The following is a 13904-nucleotide window of genomic DNA, read 5'->3' as shown; positions in this document are numbered from 1 at the left end:
CACGCTCCCCTCATCCTTCAGGTGCCCGTCTGTTGTCCACAATCTCCTCTGTTGGCCTCTGGAAAAGCCCCCTTGGCACAGCTCTCATTCCAACGCAGTTTCATGGTCCTTGCTGTGGCTTCGAAGTTTAATCTCATGATGGGCCCCAACCAGCTTGACCTTTGACCTCAACCACTGCCTGGGCTGTCAGCTATGCCTGGAATGGTTCTCGCTTCTCACTGGGCCTCTGAAGATTCCTCAGTAGATTACTGCTGCACCTGTATTTCCTTGCTAGGAGCAAAAACTTCTATTTGGAGAGCATGTCAACAATCATCAAACCACATTCTTTAGTTCAGTGAACTTCACTTATAGGCCATCAAAGCCTCATCTGAACATGGATGCACCACTTGCATAGGTTTAATACCTGTAAATAAACGGTTAATCACACAAATCACTGCAACAATAATAGAAAACATTGTTTAATGTTAATCCTTGGACTCCACCTCTTGACGCATGGACACTCCCACGCGTCAACTCATCAAACCTGGATCCCTGTCTTAAAGAAAAAGGTTAGCTAGATCATGTCCCAGGCAACATCAGGGCATCTCCGCTGGAGTAACTCCGTAACCCTGCAATAAAAGATGTTAGTGTGTTTTGCATATTAAGTTTGCTTAACACCTGGCTCTCCCAGGAGCCTGCATACACACCATCATGGCCTGGAAAGCAAAATCTGGAAGTGAAATCAAACTTCATACCTGTAAACAATTGTATCATAAGAGCAATAAGCATTCAACATCAGCAAGACAAGTGTCATGTGCAGGTTTTCTCAAATCAGTAAACTACAATTATTTCCATAAGGCGCCTCAGACATGGATAATCCCATGTACTCAGGCAACATTAACGTAATCGGTGACTGCTCTTAAGCAAAGTCACTCCACTCATATATTACTATGGGCTCAAAGTGGCCAGCTAAGAGCCCATATTCAACTTTTCCATAAACACTGCATCTCCTATCTGTTTTTCTCATGTCACTTGTCTGCTTCTGCTGAATCTTCTACATGCAGTCTCAGAAAAACAAACATTAGCAATACACATTGACTGTGGTCAGACGCAGGTCAGACACAGGTCAACAGGTCCCAGAGGTGCCATAAAAAAGACCATAAAATCAACCATCCATTGCTGTGGAAAGAATGTTATTCATATCATCAAAGTAACCGTCACATTTTCCCAAAAACACAGTGTAACAGCATCACCACTCATAACCTGTAAACACAGTTTTCTTCACACATAAACCCAGAAATCCTGTAGTAGGAAAAAAACATCAACCAGTTGTCCTGGTATAAATCGCATCATCAATTCACATGAAGAACTGGCATGCTGTAGAAAAGAAATGCAAATGTTAGCGCTGCGCAGATGTATACACATTTTCTCACAGTTTCCTCTGTGAGCAACACAAGGTAGTGAATAACACGCCTGGTAGATGCACCGACACAGAAAGTGGCACTTAAAAGGTTAAATCATCACACAACCTCGAAAGTGGCTGTCATCTTCTGCTCCTGTAAAAGGAAACACACATAGATTCATCTGCACCTTTGTCAAGTGGGGGTTAACTTCACACAGTCGTGTTACATCAGTAAAGTCTTGTCAGCTTTTGTTAGCTTTTACCAGTCAGTCAGTTTTTTGTTTTTTTTTTTTCCTTTCACTCATTCATTCATTCCTTGCTGATAGTGGAACCTGTCGTCGCATTTAGTTTCCACTTCCAGCAAAATGACATCATTTCAAAAAGAAAAAGAAGAACTTTTGTTCGGATTACATCGCTGAATCCTTTTCGGACAGGAACTTACTTTCTAATTGTCCCAGGTAAGTGACTTTCTCCAGAGCCCATTTTAATGTGGAGAAACTCACTTGTAACAATTTCCTTGACGACGTGTCGTACAGCGCTTTCTGTTCTAATCGTGCAGATCTGCTCAAACGACAGAGATTATCAAACAAAACTTTCAGTGCACTGTGAAAGTATCAAAATAAAAAGGCCTTGTTAAGTCATGACACAAGCTCCTCATCTCAGGAGGGTAAATCATACCATTAGCATGGTTTATCATACCATCATACTAATTGGCAGGCTCAACTTCACAACAAAAGAAAAATCATCAGCTAGATTAACTCCAAACCAACCATCAGCTGCACAACACACAACATAAGCCTAATGTCCTATTAGCTATGAGTTTAATCACCAGGTCTGTGCTCTTCACTCATTTAGGCCACACACCCATTTTATTCAGTTTTCCTTTTTTCCTTCATCATAAAACATGTGACATGCTGTCATGTACTTCACAAAAGATGTTTATTCTTATGTATTCAGAGTTGTGTATCTAGGTACAGGATTCACTCGCACATCAAAACAGGAAACTCGGTGTTTTAGAGTCTCCACTCAACACACAACAAACTCCAACACATTCCATTCACTCGTGCTAGAATTCAGTCACCTTTCATTAATCTAAGAACGATCAACTAATTTGCATATCAGCTATTAACACACTAAGATGACAGGACAACAGAAATGCATGTTCAAAATGTTCTCACAAAAATAGAATTTCCCTCATACAGTAAATTACTTGTGCTGCATCAATCAAGCAGGAAGCATCTCCCAATTTACTATATCAACAACTAAAGTTATTGTCTGATCACTGGTTGGTCAAACCAGGATCTTTTTTTTTTTCCCCACAAAAGTTAAACTGTTGCCCTGCAACCTAGAGAGTCAATTTTTTGAATTGGATAAATTCAGTATTTGATAACAAGTGTCTGCTAAATTGACACTATTTTAACACTGATGAAAGATAACAAGCTGATTTTCATTACATGTGTTTGTGTTATTAGGCAGGTTTAATGCATGTCTGTGGAGCTGCATCTCCAGCAGGGCATGTTCTTAAAGCTGCCTTTCCTACACACTTCTCTACTATTATTTGATCATTTCTTAACCAATGTGCTATGAGTCCACTGGTATTGGCATCACACTAAGTGACCTGGACAAGATGATAAACAGACTCACATGCTTAAGATGTTGTCTAATCTTCATGAGCTCTCTTTTGTTTGTATTAGATTAGAGATTAGATAGATTAGAACTTTATTAATCCCTCGGGTGGGTTCCTCTGGGAAATTCGATTTCCAAAAAAGCACAGCACCGACAGAAGTTACAGAGTTATACACACACACATATATATAAATACAGAGACAATATAAATAAAATATACGAAGGGGATAAATATAATAAATAGGAATAAAAATAAAAATACAAGTGAATTGCACATTTCAAGTATTGAGTCTATTGCACCGTTGACTATTTACAAAAGTATTGCACAAAAGGTATTGCACAGTGAGGTGAAGAGGCACTACAGCTTAGTTGTTCCCCCCTCCTTTGTCCTCCTGTTTCCCCTCCCTCTCCCCTCCAGAGAGGAGTTAAACAGTCTGATGGCGTGTGGGACAAAGGAGTTTTTAAGTCTGTTAGTTCTTGTCTTTGGGAGAAGCAACCTGTCACTGAACAGACTCTTCTGGTTGTTAATGGCTGTGTACAGAGGATGCCTGGCATTGTCCATAATGTCCATCAGTTTCTTTAATGTCCTTTTCTCTGCCACTGTCACCAGAGTGTCCAGCTTCATGCCGACCACAGAGCTAGCCCTCCTGATCAGTTTCTCCAGCCTGGATGAGTCCTTCTTTGCTGTGCTGCTCCCCCAGCACACCACAGCATAGAAAAGTACTCCAGCAACCACTGACTGGTAAAACATCCTCAGGAGCTTCCTGCAGATGTTAAAAGACCTCAGCCTCCTGAGGAAGTACAGTCGGCTTTGGGCTTTTTTATACAGGTGCTCTGTGTTGCATGACCAGTCCAGTTTATTGTCCACCCACAGCCCGAGGTACTTGTACTTGTTGACCACCTCCACCTCCTCCCCCTCTATCTGAACCGGCAGTGGACCTGCTCTAGACCTCCCGAAGTCCACAACCAGTTCCTTAGTCTTTGAGGTGTTGAGTTGCAGGTGGTTTGTGTGACTCCATGCGACAAAGTTCCTCACCAGACTTCTGTACTCCTCTTCCTGATCATCCCAGATACACCCCATGATGGCTGTGTCGTCTGCAAACTTCTGAATGTGGCATAATTCAGAGTTGTAGCAGAAGTCAGAGGTGTACAGGGTGAAGAGAAGAGGGGACAGCACAGTTCCCTGTGGTGCTCCTGTGCTGCTGACCACTGTGTCAGACGTGATGTCCTTCAGCCTGACGTACTGTGGTCTGTCGGTGAGGTAGTCGGAGATCCAAGCCACCAGGCAGGGGTCCACCTCCATCCTGTTCAGTTTTTCTTGAAGCATACAGGGCCGGATGGTATTAAAGGCACTGGAAAAGTCAAGAAACAGGATCCTGACCGTGCCTTTTCCCCCATCCAGGTGTGAGTGGGCTCTGTGTAGGAGGTACAGGATGGCATCCTCCACTCCGACACCCGCCTTGTATGCAAACTGTAGTGGGTCCTGGGCATGTTGTACCTGTGGTCGGAGGAGGTTGAGGAAGAGCTGCTCTAGAGTCTTCATAAGATGTGACGTCAGTGCCACCGGTCGGAAGTCATTCAGCTCATTGGGCCGGTTCTTTTTGGGGACCGGGACGATGCAGGATGTCTTCCATAGGGCGGGCACTCTCCCCAGTCGCAGACTGAGGTTGAAGACTCGTTGTAGCGGCTCCCCAAGTTCAGCAGCACACGCCTTTAGCATCCTAGGACACACCTTGTCTGGGCCTGCTGCCTTTCTGGGGCGAAGCTTCCTCAGTTGTCTCCTGACCTGATCCACTGTGACACTGGGAGATGTTTGGGCAGAGGGGAGGGGGGGAGATGTCTTGCTGCTGAGAGAGGGATTGGAGGAGGGGGGTGTCATGGTGTCAGGAAGGGGGGGAAGCGAGGGAGGTAGGAGAGTGGGGATTGGACTCTGTAGTGAAGGTGAGGGTGGGGGGGTTGTGGGCTGGTCAAACCTGTTGAAGAAGTTGTTAAGTTCGTTTGCCTTCTCCACAGTCCCCCCCACTGTGCTTTTCTTGGTGTTGTGGCCTGTGATGGTTTTCACACCATTCCAGACCTCCCTCATATTGTTCCTCTCCAACTTCTGCTCCACCTTCCTCCTGTAGGTGTCCTTTGCTTCCCTCAGGCAGCGTTTCACCTCCCGCTGTGCTGCCTTCATCTCCTCCTTCACTTTGCTCCTGAAAGCCTTCTTCTTCATGTTGAGGACAGCTTTGACTTCCTGTGTTACCCACGGTTTGTTATTAGGATAACACCGTACCGTCTTAGCAGGGGCGACCGTGTCCACACAAAAGTTGAGGTAGTCTGTAAGACAGTGTGTCGCCCCCTCTATGTCCTCACCATGTGGGCTCAGGAGCACATCCCAGTCTGTGGTGTCATAACAGTCTCTCAGAGCATCCTCCTTTTCTGGGGTCCATCTCCGGATGGAGCGCGTTGTGACAGGCTGCCTTTGGACGAGGGGTGTGTATTGTGGCTGTAGGTAAACCAGGTTGTGGTCTGACTTCCCTAGTGGGGGGAGGGGGGTGGCTCTGTATGCATCTCTCACATTAGCATACAGTAGGTCAATTGTCCTGTTGCTCCTTGTGGGACAATTCACAAACTGGTGAAAAGCAGCCAGAGTAGAGTCCAGTGTGGCATGGTTAAAGTCTCCAGATATAATAATGAAAGCCTCGGGGTTTTGTGTCTGAAGTCTTGCTGTGACTGTGTGTATTTTCTCACAGGCAGCTGTTGCGTCGGCCCTCGGAGGGATGTAAACACACACACAGATCACATGACTGAACTCCCGAGGTAGATAATATGGCCGCAAGCTAACAGCTAGCAGCTCCAGGTCCGGACGGCATACCGAAACTTTAACGGAGACGTGTCCAGGGTTACAGTATCTGTTGTTAACGTAGACAATGAGTCCCCCACCTCTGCTTTTTCCGCTGGCCTGCGTGTCCCTATCGGCTCTCACGGATGTGAAACCGCATAGGTCTACGTTAGCCTGCGGCGTTAGCTCGGTTAGCCACGTCTCCGTGAAGATAAACAAGCTGCACTCACGGTATAGTCTGTGGTTGTTCAGAGCGCACAGTTCATCAATCTTATTCTGTAACGAGTTCACGTTGCCCATGATCACTGTCGGGATTGATGGTTTGAATTGCCTCCGGTGATCCGCTCTCCTCGCTCCAGCTTTGCAGCCTCTGTAGCTCCTCTTTAGCTCGGCCGGGATGTTGTGTCGCATGCCGGTCTGTCCCTTTGTTTTTAGTGCCAGCAGCTCCGCTCTCGAATAGATGAAGGAACTGGTTCCAGAAGTTTTAAAAAGTGCATTATCCATCTTGTATCACTATATCTAAGAGGTATAAGTAGAGGAAGGTGAAAAAAAAAAGTTTGAAAAGCCTAGTCTAAAAAGTTAAAGTTAACAAAAAGGTGCGGTGTTGCAGAGCTACTTGGAAAGGCTGCCGTCACTCCAGCGCCATCTTGAATTTATTAGTAGGGTTAATGCATGTTCTGCTTGTTTGTGTGATTTGTATATGTTTCTATTTTCGCAGTGTTTCAGACTCCTTCTCAATTTTCCAACTTAAGCAGTCAGTTTTCTTTTCCCCAGGTTTGCTAACCCAAATTTTGATTTCCCACATTTAAATAACAGCATTCCTCTGTGTTCTCACCACTCCTCTCTGTTGTCTGTTGTCCTCTCACTCTGTTGTCCTCTCCCACTTCAACAGTCCAATAGCCGGCAATTCTCCTTCAGCTTTGTCCTGTGTCTCTCTTTGTCCCACTGTCTCTTTTATTGCCATTTTATTGCCTATTTTCGACCCAACAAAACAAATAACAAAAACATGATGCTGATGTTATGAACACTCTACACACATGAGTCAAGATGCAGGAAAACTGCTCACGGAAACGCTGCACACTCCAGTTATCACAGTTATCATAGCTCTGTTTCCCTCTCTTTGAGTAGCTCTCAGACAACTCTCGATCTGATAATGTGTAGCTTGCTCATCAGCTCAGAAGAGACTGCAACGCAACATCACACAGTAGTTGCATGCTCTGCCCACAGTGGCAAAGTCTTACACTTTCATATTCAATTCAGCTTCTCCATCATGTACTTTTAGATGTTTCATACAGGGTTCAACATATTAGTTGTTTTCACAGGTGTGCTCTATATCTCAACAATGGCTCATAATAAGACGACAGTCTTTCACACAGGTCAAGTGCCTCTATGCACATCATTAGTTAAAATATTTATCTATATCACTTCACCTCATATGTCATTGTAATAAATTTGAGCAACTTTTAACAATTATCCACCTCAATTAAATCTATGGTCTGGCACACAGGCTATTGTCGATCAGGGCAAGCTAAAGAATAAACATTTTGTGTCAGCAAGGGGGTGGGGGAAAGCCATTCACCACAGCACATCTCAAGTGCTGCTGATGTGGCAGGCCTTCTCCACACGCTCTTCAAGGCTGGTGTGTTTTCTGAAAACTTTGAATCTCTTCCATTTATAAGCCTGCGATTAACCGCACGGCTCAGGTCCGCGTGAAACCCGCGCGACCGCGCTCGCGTGAACCCGCTCAGCTAAGGAGCCGTCACTCTCTCTCATTTTTATTTAAATACTTTGTGCTGCCAGGAGCAAAGTCCAGCACAAACGTCTGTCACCCTCTGACACACTCATGGTTGGTTAGGAACCCATGATAACAACAACAGTCGGTGTCACAGACCACGTGTTCTGCTCCGCACACACTCACACAACAACAACGACGACGACAACAACGACAACGACAACAACACAAAATAGGCCTACTCTGGACTCACACCGGACCGCTCGGGACACTAACCCAGTTGTGGGACGCTCACCCAGTTGCGCGACAAAACCCAATGAAGGGACGCTCGGGACACACACCCAGGGCGATTTCAAAACCCAATGAAGGGACGCTCGGGACACACACCCAGGGTGATTTCAAAACCCAATGAAGGAACGCTCGGGACACACACCCAGGGCGATTTCAAAACCCAATGAAGGGACGCTCGGGACACACACCCAGGGTGATTTCAAAACCCAATGAAGGGACGCTCGGGACACACACCCAGGGCGATTTCAAAACCGGACACACACCGGACACTTGGGCCTTTGGGCAATTTTACCAAAACCTCTTTTTTGGGACACTAACCCAGTTCTGCGGTTATAGAGTCGCTCTCTCAACTTACTCGGCGTTGCTTAGCGTGTAATACAGCCTCGAATCCCGCCGATCGTCATTCATCGAGGAGAAAAGATAGACAGTTAATCCACAGGAACTTCCTGGCTGACGTCAGTCTTTCAGCGTGCCTCTTCTCCCCTCGGTGAATGCCGACTCCAGGGATCCGACATCGAAGGACCAATTAATGATAGGTTTGTAGCTTGAACCCATCCGCTGGAACGTTGGAGACAATATAATTACACTGCAAAGCAAGACACGAAGTAGGCAAAGTTCTTCATGTTTCTCGTGTACGGGAGATAACCGGACAAACGCCGTTCCTTCGCTTGACCCCAGTTGCTCTCGTCCGTTCTCCCGTAACACTGCCCTTTTATTGAGGTTACATGAATATGCATAGGTTCATTAACATATGACGTCTACATACACACAAAGAGTACTTTGCCTGTGTGTGTGTGTGTGTGTGGAATGATTTGTGTGAGGTCAAGATGTGACCCTGTGAAGACTCCCCAAAGCTGGTGCCAGGCGTCTAGCAGATCTATCTAAACAAAAGGCTCTTATACTTAAAGAGATATACGTGTGTTTGCTATACCATATATCAACAATGAGAAGATAGGACCTCTCTGATGTTCCTAGACTGTGGGTGTGCATTCTAGTGTGGAATACACACCAAGCCTTTACAGCCTGCTAAAGATCACAGTCCTATCACTACACAATTGATTATACACCTCTAAGCATATATGGTTAAATATTTCTAAGCATAAATGACAATCAACAATACAAAATCTAACACCCTGTAGGCCTCTGCACCTGGGGTGAGGGTGTGGCCATGAAAACAATGTGACATGCCATTGGGTGTTGGGAGACATAATAACATGACGCTAAGCATCAGCCAATGAATGTGAACTAACAACCACAAGGTCGCGGGTATGGCTGCACTATAGGAAAAAATCCTAATATAAAAGTATTTTACTGTGCATTTTACAGTTTTGTTCTGTTCTTCTAGAATATCATTAAAGTTACGTAAATAGACTGTGATTTCAAATGTAAATTAATGTTAAATCACTGTAATGTAATAAAACATAATTTTCATGATTATTAAATGTATCTGTCTGTACATATGCATATTTAGATTGTTAAAATACATTCACAAATGTATCATGATTTCACAAATATCTGTCCGTTATTTGAAAGATTGAACTGTTGAATTCAAATGTAATGCTATGGAAAAGTATATAACATGATTCCTATAAGCTTGAGTTACATCACAGTATTATTATCATCACTATTTAGGGCGATCGTGGCTCAAGAGTTGGCAGTTTGCCTTGTGGTCAGAATTAATTGAAAAGGCAAGATCCCATGTAAAATTAGCGTAACAAACTGTATTGTCATTACTGGAAATAACCGTATTTTTATGAGGAAGTCATTTTCTGTTATGTTACGGTAGTATTTTGGCGCCCCAGCTGCCGGAATATTACCATTTTTTAAAAGATGTTTTTTGTAACAGTGTGTGTTTCAGTTTGGGTTAGCTGTAGGCTTGCGAGTGTGTGTAATTGTTTAGAGGGAAAGGCATTTATTGACACTGGGGGTCTGCTGTCATAAAAGGAGACAGGGAGCTACAGTTGGGGGTTGCTGATGCTGATGCTTGTACCTTTAATAAAAACTCATAATTGTTATAACTTAGAAGTAGGTTTGCAGGAGACTCTCCACATCCTTATCTGTAAATGTAAGACAACAAGAGGGCAATGGCCCAGTGGATGCAGAGTGGGGGTCTCAGTGTTTGTAATATGTTAACTCTGTTTTCTATGTTGTGTAGAGGAATTTGGTGTAGCTTGGGTGAGATTACTTTTATGACCGTCAGGAAGTCACAGTCACACACACACACACACACACACACACACACACACACACACACACACACACACACACACACACACACAGTGCTTAAACTGTTACACTCACACATCCACACTCACTGGCGTGCACTCACACATACACACAGGTACGCAAACACATTCACTTACGTGCACTTACATAGACATACGGGTATGCGCACACACAGGCACTCATGTGCTCGTGCATACACACACAAACACAGAGTTTGCCAACACACCATGGGGTTTTTATGATGGGGTCACTTCTATAAAGCTGACTGTAACAAACAAATGTTGCTAACTCCAGGTCCGATAACAGGCACCACATCCGTAGTAGGTACCGTGCATTTCTTGGCTTTAAAAAAAAACCGCTATGCGTCGCCAGGAGTTTTATCAGATTCGAGGTGTTACCTCCTTTGCACAGTATCACCTAAAAGCACTTGTTGCAGGCTGCTGAGTTTGCATCTTTTGCTGTGAAGTACAGCCAGACTGTTGACCGCTTTTCCTTGGGCATTTTTAATCTGTAGCTCTGCTCTAAAAGTAAACATATGTACCTGGGCCCGCCTACTATCCTTGGAAAGGTAAAATGTTTGGCTAGAATCTGAAGTGTATGACATCTCAGGGAAAAAAAGCACTGAAATATCCATCCATCCATCCATCTTCTCCCGCTTTATCTGGGGCCAGGTTGAGGGGGCAGCAGCCTAAGCAGAGAAGCCCAGACCTCCCTTGTTAGGTTTGTAGCTTGAACCCATCCGCTGGAACGTTGAAGACAATATAATTACACTGCTAAGCAAGACACAAATAGGCAAAGTTCTTCATGTTACTCGTGCACGGGAGAGAACCGGACAGGCACCGTTCCTTCGCTTGACCCCAGTAGCTCTCGTCCGTTCCCCCATACACTGTCCTTTTATTGAGGTTACATGAATATGCATAGGTTCATTAACATACGACGTCTACATACAAACAAAGAGTACCTTGCCTGTGTGTGTGTGTGTGTGTGTGTGTGTGTGTGTGTGTGTGTGTGTGTGTGTGTGTGTGTGTGTGTGTTGCTGATCAAAGGGTCAAACATCCTTGGTCAGGAAGAGGGTAGCCTCCCCCTCATCCTAGATGGTTCATCCTAGATAACACGGTGAGGAAGTCCTGCAGTTCATCTAAACAAAGAGCACTTAGACTAGAACAGACGCAACTACGTTAATCCTACCATAAAACAATAAGACACGGTATGACCTCTCATGCTCCCAAAGTGCTGTCTAATACACACAAAGTTTGCAGACTATCAAGGATCAAAACCTCTACCAATCTACAACTAATTACAAAACTCTAAGCATATATAAGTAAATATTTCTAAGCATAAATGACAATCAACAATACAAATCTAACATTTCCCCCCTTTTTGACCTTTATGCCTGAAAAGTTCCCAGGTATGAATACGTCATGTCTGACAGTTTCAATGCAAACCTTTTTATACTCAGCATATGTCAAATCACCCTAAATTACTGAAAGGTACACAGTTTAATAAATGTATTAGCAGTTATCCCATTCCTCATTGATCTCATCTCATGGCAAACTGCATCCTATGAGCAAACAAAGAAATTGTTAATTTAATAGTGAAACTAAAAAAGTAACATTTTCAAAAACATCTCAGCTTGGTAATGCTTCCTCCAGGTGTGCACATCACATGTCTCTCTGCAGAGTGGTTTGAGTTCTGCAGGGCGTCATGAATGTCTCTTCCAGTTGTTTCCATCGTTGTCCATAGGACCAGAGTCCAAATGTATGTAGAATAAACATTCAAACATACCAGTTGGTTTTGTTGTTTGTCAACATGGTTCTCAGCTATTTCCAAAGCTGCAGACCTCTCAGCACTCTAGTTTTATGGCCTCCCATTACCTCACTTCAGGCCTTCGTCCTGTGAGGGGGATATTTATGACTCCTTCATTGTCCTTCATTGTCCATACTCTGCAGAAAACACCTCTGTGGAAAGGGTGCAGGGTTGTCTTACTGCTATTATGATCCCAGCAGCCTTCAGAGTGTCATCGTATGCACAGTACAGTGGCACAGCGTTAGGTGATGTTCATAGGAAACTGCTGTTATCACCACCATAGCTTCTGGTTCCTGTGCTTTTCACAGAATCATGATGTCATCCTCGAACTCCTTCTACGCTGTCGATGGAGCTTGGCACGCTCCTCATCCCCTGAGTGTTTATGTTCCAACGCTGCTGAAGGTTTAAGGCAGAGCACGTCGTACACCTTAGTCGTCTTCCTCAGCGTCAATATTGAATCTTTCATTTTATTTAAAATCTTGCTGTGGGAAGTCTCCTCTTGATTTCCTGGAAGCTTAGTAGCACAGCTCTCTGTGTGATGTCTGCTGTGCTGAAGATGATCTCTGATCCTCCTGAAGCCTCTCTCCCATCTTGTGGACGATCCTCTCCTCTATTTTGCAGGCAGTTTCATGGTCCTTGCTGTGGCTCCAAGGTCTGATTTCATGATGGGCCCCAATCAGCTTGACCTTTGACCTCAACCACTGCCTGGCTGTCAGCTATGCCTGGAATGGTTCACGCTTCTCACTGGGCCTCTGAAGATTTCTCAGGAGATTACTGCTGCACCTGTATTTCCTTGCTAGGAAGACAAACTATTTGGAGAGTATGTCAACAATCATCAAACCACATTCTTTAGTTCAGTGAACTTCACTTATAGGCCATCAAAGCCTCATCTGAACATGGGTGCACCACTTGCATAGGTTTAATATTTGTAAATAAAACGGCTAATCACACAAATCACTGCAACAATAATAAAAAACATTGTTTAATGTTAATCCTTGGACCCCTCCTCTTGACGCATGGACACATCCATGCGTCAACTCACCAAACCTGGATCCCTGTCTTAAAGAAAAAGATTAGCTAGATCATGTCCCAGGCAACATCAGGGCATCTCCTCTGGAGTAGCTCCGTAACCCTGCAATAAAAGATGTTAGCGTGTGTTGCATATTAAGTTTGCTTAACACCTGGCTCTCCCAGGAGCCTGCATACACACCATCACGGCCTGGAAAGCAAAATCTGGAAGTGAAATCAAACTTCATACCTGTAAACAATTGTATCATAAGGACAAGAAGCATTCAACATCAACAAGACAAGTGTCATGTGCAGGTTTTCTCAAATCAGTAAACTACAATTATTTTCATAAGTCGCCTCAGACATGGATCATCCCATGTACTCAGGCAACATTAATGTAATCGGTGACTTCTCTTAAGCAAAGTCACTCCACTCATATATTATTATTATGGGTTCAAAAGTGGCCAGCAAATGAGCCCATAATAAACTATTCCATAAATACCGTAATCTCTTATTTGTTTTACTCATGTCACTTGTCCGCTTCAGCTGAATCTACTACAGCATTCTCAAAGAAACAAACATTAGCAATACACATTGACTGTGGTCAGACGGAGGTCAGACACAGGTCAACAGATTCTAGAGGTGCCATAAAACACCATAAAGTCAACCCTAGCTGTGGAAAGAAGTAACACCAGTTCTCAACACAGGAAATTTCACACAGGTTATTCACATTATCAAAGTAACCTTCACATTTTCCCATCAACACAATGCAACAGCATCACCACTCATAACCTGTAAACACAGTTTTCCTCACACATAAACCCAGAAATCCTGTAGTAGGAAAAAACATCAACCAGTTGTCCTGGTATAAATCGCATCATCAATTCACATGAAGAACTGGCATGCTGTAAGAAAAGAAAATGCAAATATTAGCGCTTGCGCAGGCGTATGCATACTTTGTCACAGATATCTCTGTGAGCACACAAGCTAGTGAATGACACACACATAGT

General features: G+C 44.1%; 1 long non-coding RNA gene across 1 annotated transcript in view; it reads right to left on the bottom strand.

The window, feature by feature from the left end:
- Positions 1 to 13904, bottom strand: part of LOC146689115 (uncharacterized) — a 370205-nt gene that overhangs the window by 21561 nt on the left and 334740 nt on the right. The gene's annotated exons all lie outside the window — the stretch shown is intronic.

This window comes from Copadichromis virginalis, linkage group LG17 (assembly GCF_057382275.1).
Source record: "Copadichromis virginalis isolate Kocher_CV1m ecotype Utaka linkage group LG17, C_Virginalis_male_GT1.1, whole genome shotgun sequence".
In the NCBI taxonomy this organism is placed as follows: Eukaryota; Metazoa; Chordata; class Actinopteri; order Cichliformes; family Cichlidae; genus Copadichromis; species Copadichromis virginalis.
This window is presented reverse-complemented; position numbering and strand designations above follow the sequence as displayed.